The following is a 15,548-nucleotide window of genomic DNA, read 5'->3' as shown; positions in this document are numbered from 1 at the left end:
GGCTCTTGGCTTCTGTGACCAGGAGTGTTGCCTCTCTAGCTGTGGGGGGTCCTCTCTCTGCCTCATGTAGATTTTTGGGCTTGATTTTTTTTTTTTTCTAAAGTGAGAATTTCTTCTTTCTCCTAAATATTCTCAGGGATTAAGGCTGAAACTGGAATTCCATTTCAAATTTTGTACCCATTTTTAACAAGTAGATCCCCTCCTTTGGCATGCTTATGTTCAAATTCACTTGGTATCAGTTTGACATTTGAGCACTTTTGCTGTCCTGACTCTCCCTAGAGTAGGAGTGGCATTTGGGTGCTGACACTTGCTGAGCTAAAGGGCAGATGTGCACATGGTCCAGTCACCATGTGGTTCAGCATTCTCTAGAGAGACCCAAACCAAAGCCTTCATGCACATGCCTGTCAGGACCCTGGGACCATCAGCTACTCCCCCCAGAGGACCAAGAGTAACACAAGTTGAAGCTTTAAGCGGACCTTTCCCATTGAAAAATCATTGAGAATAAAAAGGAAGAGCCTCTGAGAAACCAACAGGAGTCATTTGAAAAGTATGATGCTATTTTAAAAAAATCTATCTGTAACAGCATTTTCTCGAACATATTGTAAGAAGAAAGCTATGCTTTCAGGGGGACTATAGATAGGAGGTGGTACGGGGGAGAAGAAATAGCATTTTTGACCATCTTTTGTGAGCAAGATCGCCGGCGGGGCCTCTTCCACATTTTATTTCATTTACTCTCCTGAATAGCCCTGTGGGGTGTATTATTTCCCCATTTTACAGATCGGGAAACTCAGGGAAAATCTAGTTCTGGACTGTTTTGTCTCATCTTGTGCATATAATTCTGCAAAAAAACAGCTTATTCCTAGCTAGTGCAGCCAAGTCTAATTCAAATTCTCTGGCAATTTGAAATAGAAGCCAAGCTGCCCATTGAATGATTTTCTACCTCAAAAATGCCCTGCTTTTATTAGAGTTTCGGTGGTATCCATCCTTAGTGCACAGAGTAAGTGTCCTAGAAGTATAGGTCAGACACCCTCGGCCATACAGTCAGCCCTGCTAAGCACAGATCACTGTGGCCCTTGTACTGGCACCAGTTAACTAGCTGGGAGTTCATTTGATTCCGTTCACTAAAAGGGAACAAAGCTCCTGTGTGCAGTAGACACACAAAGATGAAGACTTTTTACTTACTTGGGTTGGTTCTAAAGTGGTCCAGATTAATGAGGTTTTGCTGTGCTTTGCCTCTCTGATGCTAAACAAGGCTGCTGATGGAAAACCACTAAGTATGGGGCTAGGGAGTGGTCTTATAAATTGCCTTTGTGCGGGGATGCCCCAAACTGGCACGGATGCTACAAGTCCTCTTCCTTGCCCCCTCAGCCGATAATCCATCGTAGCACACTATTTCTTGGATTTTCCTCAGAATCCTTCTCAACACCCTGCACCTGGCAGCCATGAGCAGTCGATCAGAGTCCAGAAGACTTAATCTATTTACCATCCTTGACCTAACTCAGTTACCTCATCTAAATATTGGTGGCACAGAGGCTGAGAGAAGCCAAGGCCTGTGGCTTCTTTCTTCTGAATGCCTCCCCTTTGAAGCTGCCCAGGAAAGCCCCTCATCCCTATTCCCTTCCTCTTAAAGGTAGAAGTGAAGTTGGGGTCACCCGGCAAAATGTTAGGCATTTTTTAAGATCTCACAGGTCCAGGGACAGTGCTTCTGTCCTCAATGATTGTGGCTTACACTACAGTCCTACTATCCAGCTAGGACCACAGTGCGACGGGCAGGGGAGGTGAAAGGTAGACCTCTGAACAAGCTCATTCTATAGTCCAGGTCTACTACTAATGCTGATAAATGTTTCAGGCAAATGCAAGCTTTTAAAAGATAAAAGGAACAGCAAAGAGTTTACGGAAAGGGAAGTAACACTCAAGAAGGGAGTGTGTGCAGGCTCTGAGTGGGAGCTGCTCAGGAGGCTTGGGTCTCCCCTACTTATAGGGAGGTTAAAATGAGGGGCTGAATGTTCATGGGAGGGATGGGGGATCTTTTTTCCCTTTAACGTAGAGGAGCTTTGGGAGACGTAGCACATACCTAGTTTTGGTCACTCAACGCATGCATCCTAGCATTTTCTGCAAGTGTACCCCCCCCCAATATCGAATATCGATTATACTTTGTGCCCTCTAGCGCCCCTGGTGGAAGAGTCATTCTCAGTCATTAAAGGCTCTCAGGCACATACTTGGGGCTCGGAAAAAGGAACACAGCGTTTTTATTCTTTAGTTAGGTCCCTGATTCTTGTAGGCTGACCGCAGCCTCCTCTGTTGCTGACTGCAGGGCATCCTGTTTGGAGTCCCATTCCTTCACGCCTGTGCTAACCTGCCTATGACATCATCACCCTGCCCCTCCGCGCACTTGCTCTCCTTGAGGTCCCAGGGTCCCCACATGTGAGTGCGTGACGCACACATGTGCAGTGGGCACTCCTTGACCCATATTGGAGACACTGGGCTCTCTCTGCCAGTGGCACTTGGTCCACACCCAAACAACCCGGAGTGCATCCTGGGTGGAGGTACCCACCCCGGACAGGGTTACAGAGGTGGCTGCTTGAATGTGCCGGCAGTATGTCCCCATTTGGCCTGCTGGCCTAGTGTAGGCTCCCTGCATTTCCAGCAATCAAAGCTGCCTAAGTGTCTCTTATTGGTGTGTACGCACACCATCCCACAGAGGCCCTGGCCTCCCTGGCAATGCAGTCTAGATTCTTCTAAGTCTGCTTTCAGGGCCGATATGGGCATTTGTGCAGTGTGAGGCTTGGAGTTAGGCACATGTTAGATCTACCCAGTTCAGACAAGTGCAATTTTTATTTAAAACCTGCTACAAGTCCTGGTGTAGTAGATGGTGTCTTGTGCAAAGTGAAGCACCCTTCTGAGAATCGGTCTCCCAGCCCAGGAGGTGACCAGACCTTCTCTGGGAGGGGCTGGGGAAGGGGCACTCCCTGGCTGCGAGCTTCGAGACTATGCCACCCAAACTCCAGTGTTCAATGATTTTCCATCTGCATCAACAGAATCTCTCTTCTGTACAGTGTTTTTCGAGTTGTTAAGATCATTTCTGCAAGACAAGGCGGCTCGCACTGGTTTTCAGCTCACTGGAGGGACAGGGTGGGTCCCGAGAAGTCAGACCACTTTCCAGGAGGGCCCCCAGCAAGAAATAAATGGCTGAACGGCCCTCGCCTTTGGACAGGTGCCAGGACTCCAACGGCCCATCAGAGAGAGATAGAGATAGAGAGAGAGAGAGAGAGCAAGGGAAGAACGGAGCCACCTTCTCAAAGCATCTCTGTTTTAGAGAGTGAGCTCAGGGGTGCAATCGCTTCCCTGTCCCCTCTCCCATCGGTTAAGCCAGGGCTTCTGACTCCCAGCCCCAAGCTCTGTCCTCTGCCTCATGCTGTCCCAATACTGAACATTAATCCAGAGTCATGTCCCATGTGTCGAATAAAAGCACAGCTAATGTTTATTGGGCACTTACTATGTGCTGGCCCAGGGCCAAGCCGCTCAACCGGAGTTAATTAATTCCCTGCATCCTCACAGCCACCTGGTGTGGTAGGTGTTATCACAATCCCATTATTGGTGGAGAAGACTGAAGTATCTAAGGTGAGCAACTTGCCTATGGCCCCATAGCTAGTGGAAGAGCCTAGATTTGAACCCTGACTCCAGGGGCCCGGCTCCTTTTAACGAGACGTCACCTCCTTGGGTGCCTCCTCATCGGTTTCGCTTCCAGTCATTTGACAATCACTTACTGAGCACCTACTATGTGCCAGGTCCTGTGAATCAAAGACACAGCCCCTGACCTCAAAACCCCACTCCTGCTTAAAGATTTGTCAAGAAAGCATCAAAGCACAAATGAGTTGTTCAGCCCTCCACTCCCATTCCTTGTCTCCCATCCCCAGCCCAGCCCCCCACAGCACGCAGGACTCAGCTGAATAGACAGCCCATGCACAACAGACTGTCAAACTCAATTCTCATCCATGCTGTCAGTTTCTTAAAGAAAAACCCCATCTCTGGCCTCCCACAGCACCCTGCCCTCAGGGACCCTTGATAAATATTTACAGCTGCAGCTGACCCAGGCCCAGGGGAAGAAGACCCAGTCACAGAGCACAAAGGAGGCCTGGGGGCTCATTACTCAGACCTTCCCATTCACAAGGGGTGTCCCTCCTGTGCAAATTCCCCACTGGGACTGGGGTGTGATTCTTCTCACACTAGCTTGAGTATGTGCTACTGGTTTTGCCAAAGTGCCCGGACCCCCCTAGGAAGCCACCCTCCCTGTCTCCCACAGCCTGGGGGGTTGGGGAATCCTACCACAGTGTCCCCCAGGCCTTTCTTTATGGTCTCTGTGGCCTGGATCAAAGGTCTGGATATCGTGACTAGTTGGTTAAATCTTTTCATGGTCCTGACAGGGGACAGAACTCCCCAGAGCTTCTAATCAAAACTGCCACCATGCTTGGAGAGTTGCCCAGCCCATCACATACATGAAGTGTTGGGGTCACACCTGTGAGATGTGTGGCTCTCTGACGGTAGCTCGGATACAGAAGAGGCCAATGCACAACAGGTCTTAGGAAGACCCGAGGGTCATCTCATCCGGAAATTTCCAAACAGTTTTATAGCAGAACCCCATCAAATAGGCGGTGCTGGGAGAGTGTGCGCACTCATAAGCTCCCACCTCCAACCCCTCACCCTATTACCCCTGGTGGTTCCAGGTCATCATGGAACAGAGTCTGGAAGATGCTGCCCTAGTCAAAACCACTCCATCCTTCAACATCGATGCATCTGCAACCTGCACTTGAATTCTTCCAGGGACAGGGAAGTCACTACTTCCAGTGAATGCCTATTTCACCTTGGCATACCTCCTTTGTTAGGAATTCCTTAGGTCGAGTCAGTAGCTGCTCACTTTTCTTCAATGACAGCCCTTTAAATGTGCAAAGGTGGCTTTTTCACGTCTCATAGGTCATCTCCTCAGGGCTATGGGGTTACAAACTGGTGTGAACCAGGTACTGTGAACAGTCCCTCTCTGTTCTAAGAATAGCTCCCTAACCCTGGTTTGAGTTCCCTGGAAACACTTCCCAGCACAGGCCCCCTGGTTGGTGCATCTGAGCTACGGCCATCCGTGTGGAGAAAGGAAGCCCAGGCGCCTAGAGACTCAGTTTGCTCCCAGGGAGGGACTGGCAGGGCTCCAGTGGGTTCCAAGGGACTCACACCTGGATTCTCTGCACCGTGCCATTTCCAGGTGCATCTGGAGGGAAACAGATTCCGAGCCGTGCAAGCCAGCTGGCTCCCTGGACAGACTCCAGGTCCGGCCTCCCCGCACCCCCTACTCATCCCCTTTCCCTTGAAATCCAGTGGAGGCCGGGCCTCCGCCCAGCACGCCGTCACTCACCAGACCCGGATTGCTTACATCCTGGGAATCTTGGTACCCTTCGACTCCAAGAGCAGTCAGCGTGTGGAGACCTACAGGGAAGAGAAACTCCGTATTAAAAGCAGGGCAGAGCAAGTGGGTGTCCGACTGTCCTTCCGGGCAGGCCAGAGGCACAGGGGGAGACAGGGATGGAGAGGCCGGATGGGAAAGGATAGGAAATGAAATGGGAAGGTCTAGGGAGGTCGAAGCTGCTCATTAAACGGACCTCAAAGCCCCTGGGCCTTGTGGTGACGCTGAGAAGGGTGGGCGGAGGGGAAAGACCCTCACCCCGGGGAGCCAGGCTCCGAGAAGCAGGCCTTCCAGGGGAGGGAAGCCAAAAGCAGGATCAGATGGGGCGGGGTGGGGCGCTGTCTCCTGCACCTCACTCCGGCTCTCCTTGGGTCTTCGCAGTCCCTTCCGAGCAGCAGCCGGCTGTGCGTCCTTCCATTTTGACGAAGGTGAGGGGGGAAAAGCCCTGTGCGCAGGCCTCAAGTCCAAAAAGATACCGCAGTCCTTAAAACAAAAGCCCCAAATGCGTATTTATATCCTGGGAGACTCCTGCCAAGCGAACCCTGTGTGTGCTTTGAAAATTCCTCAGGAGAGCTGTAGCCGGAGGAATAAGGCGTGTGCCGGGCTCAGAGGCTGCGTTCCCAGCATGGCAAGTTGAGGCCTGAGCTCTAGAGGTTTCTGCAGCCGGCGGAGGCCCACCTGCAGCGCACGTGTGCGCGTGGAGCAGCGTGCTGATGAGCCGCGGAGGCCGGGCTCCTCGCTCCCCACACCCAGCCTCCTCTACAGCAGAACTCGTTTTCTCTTGTTTCCCTAAGAATCCCGAGGTGAGCAGAGGGTTCTCTCCTCCTCTCTGCCTGTTTGCAAAGGAGAACCTTTTGACTGGAGCGGGGCGGGGAGCAAGCATCTTCCCGGCAATGGTCTCTGCTGACTTTGCTACCACGCACGGGGCACCGTGTCCACTTGCTCTGTTCGCTTGTTCTTCAAAGGGAAGCTCGCATCCCCCGGGAGCTCCTTGGGGGAGCAGCGACTCGGGCCCCAGCCAGGCCTCCGGAGCCAGAACCTGCTTCCTAGCAAGCTTCTCGGGTGACTCCTGGGCTCACTTCAGGTCTGCACAATTCCCCTTCGTAACCTTGGAAGAAACAGCAATACTCATCCATAACCATGAGAGGGAGGAAGGAAGGAGGAAGTCGTCAGAGCCCATCCTCCAGGTGAGGAAAACAGGCTCAAGAAGCCATGATGTGGCTATTGCGCTCTTACTGCTAGCAGGTGGTAGGGCTGGGCCACGCCAGTGTGCCTTTCCACTGCCCCATCTTGGGGGAGCAGAAAGAAGGGGTGAAGAGGTCAGCAGGCCCCAGGGTGGTCGGAGGGATGAGGGAAGGGCTGCATGTGGATGACCTCAGGCCCCAGAGCAGGAGGGTCCTGGAGAGCACTCGGGGACGGAGGCGTTGCACACAGCAGGCTGGTTCCCCCCTCTGCACTTTTGTGAGGGCCCTTGATAATCTTCCAGTTAGAGGTTCTGGGCCTCTTTCCTGCAGGAGAATTTAAGCTTCTGCATTAATCCCAGTGATTAATTTATGCTGATTCCAGGGAATTTGGCTATCTGGCCCACATACTTAGAACGAAGCATCCAGCAGGAGACGTACCCAGGGGACCATCTAACCTTGGTGTCCAGGCACTGATGAGCAGAAGGACAATTGCCCTTGAGAGTTTAGAAAGAGCTTTTCATCCATTAGCCGATCGCTCCTTAAAAGAACTTGGGGAGTCACCAGTGCTATTTTGCGGTTGAGGAAAATGAGGCACAGAGAGGTTAAGTGATTTTCCTGAGGTCATCCAGCTTCTGGGCAGGTTGGGGTTGAGGTCCCCTGACCACTCAGCTGCTCCCGATGGAGAGAGAGATCGCGTCACAGGTTTATGATGCTGTCACTTTGTTTTGCCCAGCTCCATATGGCTTTGCTTGACACTCTGCTCACAGAATGCATTCAACTGAATAGACTCATGGGCCAAGAGGGAAATGGCCCACCACCCACACAGGGTGTGTGACAGTTACCTTTCTCCATGGCAACTGGCCAGCTGGCATGCTGGGTGCATCAGTTACTCACATATTACTCTCTGTATCGCTTCTCTTTCTGCACAGCTTCCATGAGGCAGATTAGCTCACACAAGGTATACAGGTGAATGATGTCAATAAAATCTGGAGGTTGCAGCAGCTCGTGGAGAAATGTCCCCAGCACATGAACGTTTTGCTCCACGTGATGGCAACTAGATGCAAAGCACCCAGACACAGCCAAGTGCAGCAAGGCTGTCCAGGCGCCCACATGTGCCACACTCCTCCTCTTGGCTCACTGCGGCCACGTGCTGTGCCGTAGAAACGCCTGTTGCTCGGCTCTCGCGGAGCTTTGTGCAAAGGCCCTGGGCTAGACCATCCATCTCTGCTACACCGTCGCAAAGGCTGCAGCTGTCCCTCCACCTGGGACTTCTGAGAACGGCATCTGTCCCCTTCGGCCTTTCCAGCCTCAACCGCGCCCAGCCCTGCTCATCAAGTCCCCCTACAATACAGCCCCATAGTGACTCGGGCCCTAAGGTTACTGGTGTGTTTTTTTTTTTTTTTTTTTTAACTCAAAATATAGCATGCCCTTTCAACTGGGCTTGTATCACCACCAGGGTGGTGCTTTATTACAGCGTTGCGTGGGTTGGGAGTGCTCTGTGGTCCCCTGGTGGTCCCCCTACGTGTGGTGATTTTTTAATTTTTGAGAATGCGAGGTTTTACAGGAATGCATAGGTCATTTTATTGATTTATTTTTATTTTATTTATTTATTCATGAGACACAGAGAGAGGGAGAAGCAGGCTCCCTGCAGGGAGCCCGATGCGGGACTGGATCCCAGGACCCCAGGATCATGCCCTGAGCCAAAGGCAGACGCTCAACCACTGAGCCACCCAGGTGTCCCACACCCAGGTCATTTTATAGCAGAAGTGCCTTCATAATGTAAGTTGTATTATAGGTACTAATATCTATAGTCATTAAATATTGAATGGTAATACTAAATACTGAAGATAGTGACCATTTGATTAGCAGTCATTTACCGAGTACCTGTATATACCTGACTCTGTGCTAAGCACCAGAAAGATATAAATAAATAAGACCCAGTCCTTACTTTAGGAAACTCACAGTATAAAAAAGGAGGAAGATAAATACTAGTCTGAGTTTGAGAAAGGACAATGTGTGCAGAGGTGTTAGGGGGGCGGGGGGTGCTGTTGCAGCTAATGGATGCCTCATTTGTCTCAGGAGAGAGACCATATTCCTACCCCAGGGCTTCCAGGGCCCTGCAAGGACTGGCCCCTGTTCATCTCGTCCTGCCTCACCTTGCCCCTCTGTGTTCTGGGCTTGCTGACCGCTCAGCTTCTGGAATCCCCCATGCTCTGGGCAGCCACCCAGCTATCCTTGGTCCCTTCCCCTAATTAACCCCAACTTACTCTCTAAGACTGAGGAAGGCAACACACATAAAGTGCTTAGACTCCTGTCAGCAGGTATGTTAGCTACTATCACTACTGCTGCTACTTATTATTATTATCCTTCAGCCGGTGGGATGCTTCTTGAGCAGAAAGAAGTAGAGCAACTAGCATGGGTTGTACAGTGAATCCTTCTCAGAGCTGGGGGGAGTCTCAGTGAATCTATCTTGTTTTCCTTATTTATCCTGGGACCCAGAGCCGTGGCATCCCCCATAAGACACCTGACCCTAACTGGCATGGGGGAGAGTACTGCTCTTAGGGACAGGACGCCTAAGCCTGAGTCTCACACACCTATTCTGTGCCTTGGCACCCATCAGTCCTCTCCATGGGACCTTGGCTGCCGGACCAGCCAAGTGGGGCTCTAACAGGCCCTCCTCCTTGGGCCGCATAGGGGATCAGACGCCCTGGGGCCCCACGTCAGTCCTGCATGGGGCAAATGGCACTTCTCCTTGTGAGCATTATAAATGAATTAGAGGACTTTCAATATCCTTCAAGCTCTAAATGTGCACATATTTCCAGTCCTGGCTCAGGACTCCTTTTGCCAGAATGTGCCGGTCATATGGAGCAAAATCCCAAGAGGGAAAAATCTGCCCGTAGGATTTTCCCTACAGCTCCCCCCTCTTTCCTTTGTGCCGTACTTTAAGCCTATTGGATTGCTAGACACCTGAAAGGGGAAACAGGGAGAAGCTTTGAACAGTTTGTAGGAGAAACCCACCCGCCCCACAGTCACTCCCACTAACATAATTTATTCCATTCCATTTCTTCATTCAGCAAACATTTAGCAGATGAGTAAGAAACTCCAGGTCTGGTAAACAGGTCATTATGTCCTGTGGCCATAGCCTCATACTGAGGAGAGGGTGAGGAACCCATGGAAGACAGAGGAGAGGGTGATGAGCTCTGGCTGGGGCCAGTCCCGGCTGCCTGTCTTTGCTCCAGAAAATGTTTCACCCTGGTCACCAACAACAGCCTTTAATTCAAAAGAGCATCACTAGCGAGTGACCAACAGCAACAGCCACTGCTTCCTGAGCTGAGTCCTCCACATGTCTCCTCCCTCTCCCACGGCAGAAGAGCACAGGCCACGCACCCATTTTACAGATGGAAGCCTGAACCATCGAGCCATCAAATACATCGCCCCAAGTCACAAGTGTTGAACGAACGTCCAGCACTGGGGTTTGAACTCTGGCCGGACTGGATATAGTCTTCCCATCTCTTCCCCCGACACTGCCTCTTAAACTTTGGCTCCATGGCTGGAATTGCTGACAAACTGAACCATCTCTCCCCTAACCCCAACCTACTCTTGTACTAAGACCCCTCGCCAAGAGTACAGAGGAAGCTGAGTTCATAACCTCCCCAAGGTGTGTGGGTGCAACTGGACATCTTGAACGAGAACACAGAACTCTATTCTAGAACTGATCTGTATTTGATTCCAAATATTTCCTCCTCAAAATCGTTAAGCACAGGACGCTTCAGGAAGCTGTGCCCAGCCCAGGGCAGGGCAGGGTCTGTTTTGCTCACTAGTGTCTGGGGAGACTTAGGCGAGCCCTTGCAGCTGGGTTGGAGATGGAGACTTCAGTGATATTATTGTGCCAACGGAAGCACGTGGCAATGGTGGCAAGATCACCAGGAGAGGCACGCAGGGATACAGCAGATGGGGGCAGATCTGAAAGGCAAAGAGGAATGGAAGATGAAAAAGCTGGAGAAAAGTGTGTGTGTGTGTGTGTGGGGGGGCGTGCTGGATACAGATACTGAAGGCTGGCTGGAGTGGCTGTCGCCAAGCAGGCCAGAGAAAGAGCAAGGGCCAGAACTTTCAGGGACTTGCAGGTGTTTCGAGAAGTTGGGTCCTTCTACCTGTGAGTGATGGTACCTCACCAAAGAGCTGGAGTCCCCGTGTCTGCAGGACCTGGCACATGGCGGCTCTCAAAAGTAGTTGTTGAATAGACAGTGGAACCCTGCTACCACCCAGGGCCCCCCCTCACATCTTCCAGCAATCTGAGAGGCACTGCCTGGGACCCTGCCATCTCTACAAAGGACAACCACAGGGCAATCTGATTTGTGAGGGAAAAATCGTCCCCGGGCACCTGGCCTGAGCCTCCTCCTGCCAGACCTCGGGGAACCCTGGCTCCGGTGGCTGCTGGCAGATGTTTGGGGATGAATACACCTTTGATTACTGCTCATGTTTCAGAGGGAAAAACACAGCTCCCTGGAGATTGGGATTCTATGAAAATGAGTCCTTGCAAAAGAGAGGAAAGTGAGCTGGAAACACAAGCCCTCTGGGCGGGTGGTGGTTTCTTTATTTAAAATAAACAACAACAGCAAAGAGGATCAGCTTGGATGAGAAGCAGGTTCTCGATAATCCCCAAATGGGCAGGACTTAAAAGCAAGTGGCAGAAGGTGGTTGAAGAGACTGGTCTGCAGGAAGGCTGTACCTGGTTACGATCCCAGACATGGTCTCCCAGAACCGGTATGTCCACCTCCCACCCTGTTGGGAAACAGCTCCTGTGGACATTAGTTTAATCCTAACGGGGAGACTGACAGACCCAGTTTAGAAAATCCTTCCTAACATTTTTTTTTCCTTCCTAACATTTATGAGTTTTGTATCCATAGGCAAAATATTATATGTTCTCCGAGCCTTGGTTTTGTCATCCATAAAATGGATACGATGGGGATTGGATGGTATTATGAATGTAGGGTGCTGGGGTTTGAACCCATGTGTCTGCATACAGTTCTTCCATTTTCTCCCATACTGCCTCTTGAACCTAAGACAGGTTTCTTCCCCTCCTGTCACGATTATCTGGCACATAATAGGTGCTTAATAAATGCTGGTTCTGTGGCCCTTCTTTCCCCCACCACGTTTAGCACAAATCTGAGTATACAGGAGGTGCTTAATAAAGCCATGCAAATCAGACCCTCCTCTGTGCAGCACGGTGGCTGAGAATGTACCAGGAAAAGGCAGCTAGCTGTGTTTTTTTCTTCACTGCATCCTGTTTTGAGCCCTTTATTAAATTCTTAAGTATTACTTGCCTTCAGGGTCAAAATAAAATTTCCACAGATTTCCACTTTGCACTCATAAATGATTCTCGCTAAACTCTTTTTCTTTAAAGATTTTTTTTAAATGTGTGTGTGAGAGAGCATAAATGTACTGACTCATAGCTGGAAAAACTCTCCCTAACACATTCCAAATTTGTCGAGTCACATGAATTGAATAAAAGCGCTTAACGTAGCTGCTAGTCCCAGGCTGGCGAGCGAGCGGTTCCACTGCTCCGGGGGCCCTATCCCGCCCTCCCCACCCCTGCTCAGGGGACCTGAGGGGGGTGGGGTTGGTTCTACAATGGGCACCGAATACTTGATGCAGGTTCAATGAATACAAGGATTAAAACGGATTTAGCACCTACCTAAAGCCAAACTCAAATTCTGCAAGGCAGTGTAACATATATTCTAAGACATCAAATAAAAATGTGCATATAGGATCACCGAAACTTAACAACTTCATTTACTGACTCAGGTCTATGCTGGGCACTGTATCAAGCACTTTCCATGCATGACTAGTTTAATCTTCCCGGCCACCCTGGTTGGTGGGGTGATTACAATTAGCCTCCTTTTGCAAGAGAGGAAACTGAGGTAAAAAGTGTTAGTAACTTGCCCAAGGTCTCACAGTGTGCAGATGGTGGAGCTAAGATTCAACCCAATGTAGCTCTAGAACAGATGCTCTTACACGCCCAGCCATTCATTCTGAGAGGAAAGAACCCTTCTGCAATGAAGAAAGAAAACTCCATTTATTCCACAATTATCTACCCAACACTTAGAATACAAACACTGCACCAGATGTCGAAGGGAGGCTGGTGGTAGGCAATTTGGTTACTGATTTCAGCGAGTCTGGAATTGCATAGAGGAGCTATGACGGATGCACAAATAATTGCACAAAAGTAAGTGAAAATGCCACCAGCAGGATTATAGAGTGGCATGGATGGGGAAGGCTTGGTAAGGTGATAACTCTGGTTGGAGTGATTCGGAAGGGCTTCCTGGGGGAGGTGTTCCTTAGCTGGATTGAAGGGCATATAGGATTCCGACAGGAGGTGGCCAGACGAGGTCCTGCCTGCTTGATACCAGTGAGTGCACACAGGTGGCCGATGGCCCTGGGAGTTCCCACCCCGGTTCTGATTTGGGACCTACCACCCGCCCCGGGGGGAACATCTTTCTTGGGGTGGCTGAACCTCTGTCTGGCAGGCTGGAAGCATAAGCAGAAAGAACAGGGAAAGAAATCCAGGAGTTAAAGACTGGGGAGGGAAGGCAGGACACTGGAGAAAGGGTGGAGGGGTGCAGATCTGGCCAGGGCAGGAGCTCCAGGCCCACTCAGTGGGGTTGGCTCTGGGCAAGCCCCTCGCTCTTGGGCTTCAACTTCCTTTATCTATAGGGAGGAAAATGAAGGAAGTGCCCGAATATTCTAGCTGGGCGGAACCTTGGAGAGCTCCCAATTTATCCCATTACTTTGTAGACCAGAAAACTGAGGGCCAGAGAAGCTATGTTTGTGGAAGTCCTTGGATTTGAATCCAAGCTGGTGGGATGAGGACTCAGCACCACCACCCCCGGCCCCGCCGTATAACTGCTCTTCCCACACCCACACAGGGGCATGTGGGCCTCCAGTAGGAGGCCAGGCAATGCCAGGCATGCTGTGGGAGGGGAGACAGAGACCCCATATGGGCCTCAGCTAGTCCACTGGCCTCAGGCTCTGACTCCCCGGGGGGGCCCTGCGAGGCCCAGCTCCAGGCCGCCAGCCTGGGCCCAGCCCCCTGCACATCCTCCCCTCTCAGCTGTGGCTGGCACCTCTCCTCGGCTAGCCCCTCCCCCGACACTCAGGAAGTTTCCAGGAAACCATGACCAGTTCTCTGCGGCCATGGTTTTCTCTGACAAGATGTGCATCTGGTTGTGACTCACAAAGCTGGATTTCCGCCCAGGGCCTTACATCTTGAGTGGAGAGCTCGTTCCCTCGAACTGACAACCTGCCCAGCCGGCTGTGACAATGGAGGCCGCCGCTGCCCTTGTCAGCCCACGCTGAGGTCATCCAAATGGCGCCGTGGGCATTCCTCTCAGACCAGGCCCCGGCCCGGGCAGTCTTCAAGGGTGCCTCAGATACTGGGCTCCTTGACCAAACTCCCCCCCCTCTGGAATGCTGGCCTGCCTCCCCACACCTCCTCCTCCTCCCTCGTCCCTGCGCCAGCAGGGCCTCCTGACCACTCCAGCCCTCGCAGAGCTGCCTCCTCTGAAGGCCTGGTTCGGTGTGGCCCGACAGCCTGGAGGGCAGGGCGGGGGTCCTGTGTCCCCGCAGGGAGCTGGACCTGAGGGTGCGGCCGCGTGCAAGAGCGAGCATGCCAATCACGACGAGGATTAACAGTTGGTGCAGGTGCCAAGTGGCCCACATTCAGGCCTTTGCACTTGCTGCCTCCCCACCTCGTCACCCCCCGCCCCCCACCGACCAGAACATTCCAACCCGAGTCTCTGTGGCCCTCAGCTTCTTGACAAAGTTGCCTCCCCAGGGAGGGCTTTCTTCCCCTGCTGCTCTTATTTTGCTGCCTGTTTCATTCCCTTACGGCCCAAGCCCCCACTCCCCCTCGGATTATTGACCTGTTACCTGATCACACGTTCACTCATTTATTATCTGGCTTTTCCAGAAAGCGTGAGAGCAAGGAGGGATCTGCTCATCTTGGATTCCCAGCACCCAGCAGAATGCCCGGAACACAGTAGGTGCTCAGTAAATGTTTCTCGAAGGTGCTCCTGGGTGTGTCAGGCATCGTGGACGTGGACTAATCTCACGCAATCCCCAGACAAACCCTGTGTGCTTGGTGGCGTGTCGTCCGCATTTTACAGTGCGGAACCTGAGGCCCCGAGAACCTGAGCAGGCTGTCTAACTAAGGCCATTTGGAGAGTAAGTGCCTAAGTGCCTGCCATGTGTCCCGCATTTCCATGGTGAGGACACAGGGAAGACTTGTGGCTCGAATGATCTGGAATGCCATGTGCTAAGGACTGAATGTCTATGCCCCCTCCTCCCCCACATTCATAAGCTGAAGCCTGTACCCCCAGTGTGACTGTATCTGGAGAGGGGACCTCTAAGGGAGATGAAATGAGGTCATAACAATGGGGCCCCGATCCCATGGAATTAGTGTTCTTGTCAGAAGAGACTCCCAGAAAGCCTGCTGTCTCTTGCCATGTGCGGGTGCTGGGGAGAGGCCACGTGAGGCCACGGCCGGAAGTGGCTGTCTGCCAGCGAGGAAGGGAGTCCTCACCAGACACAGAATTGGCTAGAACTTTGACCTTGGACTTCCAGCCTCCGGTACTGTGAGAAAATAAATGGCTGTTGCCTAAGCCGCCCAGCCCGGGTCATGGAGGAGGTTGTAGTTACAACGTAAGCATGTCATTTGTTGGGTTCTAAAGGACTCCAGAGGTGTTTTGATATACTCCTGCTTGGGTTACCAGTACTTTCTGATCAAACACCACACAAGGATTACACATTTCTCACCAAGACTGAGAAACGAGAAGACTAATATGCCATTTATGGAACAGACCACATTGCCAGGTCTAGGAAGGTACGTTCTTCCTCCCTGTGCCCCCCACCCCCCC

At 51.7% G+C, this 15,548-nt stretch overlaps 1 protein-coding gene across 3 annotated transcripts in view; it reads right to left on the bottom strand.

Moving 5' to 3' along the window:
• ZHX2 (zinc fingers and homeoboxes 2) overlaps positions 1-15,548 on the bottom strand; it is a 161,669-nt gene that overhangs the window by 84,957 nt on the left and 61,164 nt on the right. For 2 of the 3 annotated variants that reach the window (XM_077847100.1, XM_077847099.1), the window contains exon 2: positions 5,402-5,472. The gene's annotated coding sequence lies outside the window, so the exon portion shown is untranslated. The remainder of the gene's footprint in view (positions 1-5,401; positions 5,473-15,548) is intronic. The other variant, XM_077847101.1, reaches the window with a different exon arrangement.

The sequence above is a fragment of the Canis aureus genome, chromosome 14 (assembly GCF_053574225.1).
Source record: "Canis aureus isolate CA01 chromosome 14, VMU_Caureus_v.1.0, whole genome shotgun sequence".
Lineage (NCBI taxonomy): Eukaryota > Metazoa > Chordata > Mammalia > Carnivora > Canidae > Canis > Canis aureus.
The sequence above is the reverse complement of the archived record's forward strand: the minus strand, read 5'-3'. Positions and strand labels throughout refer to the sequence as shown.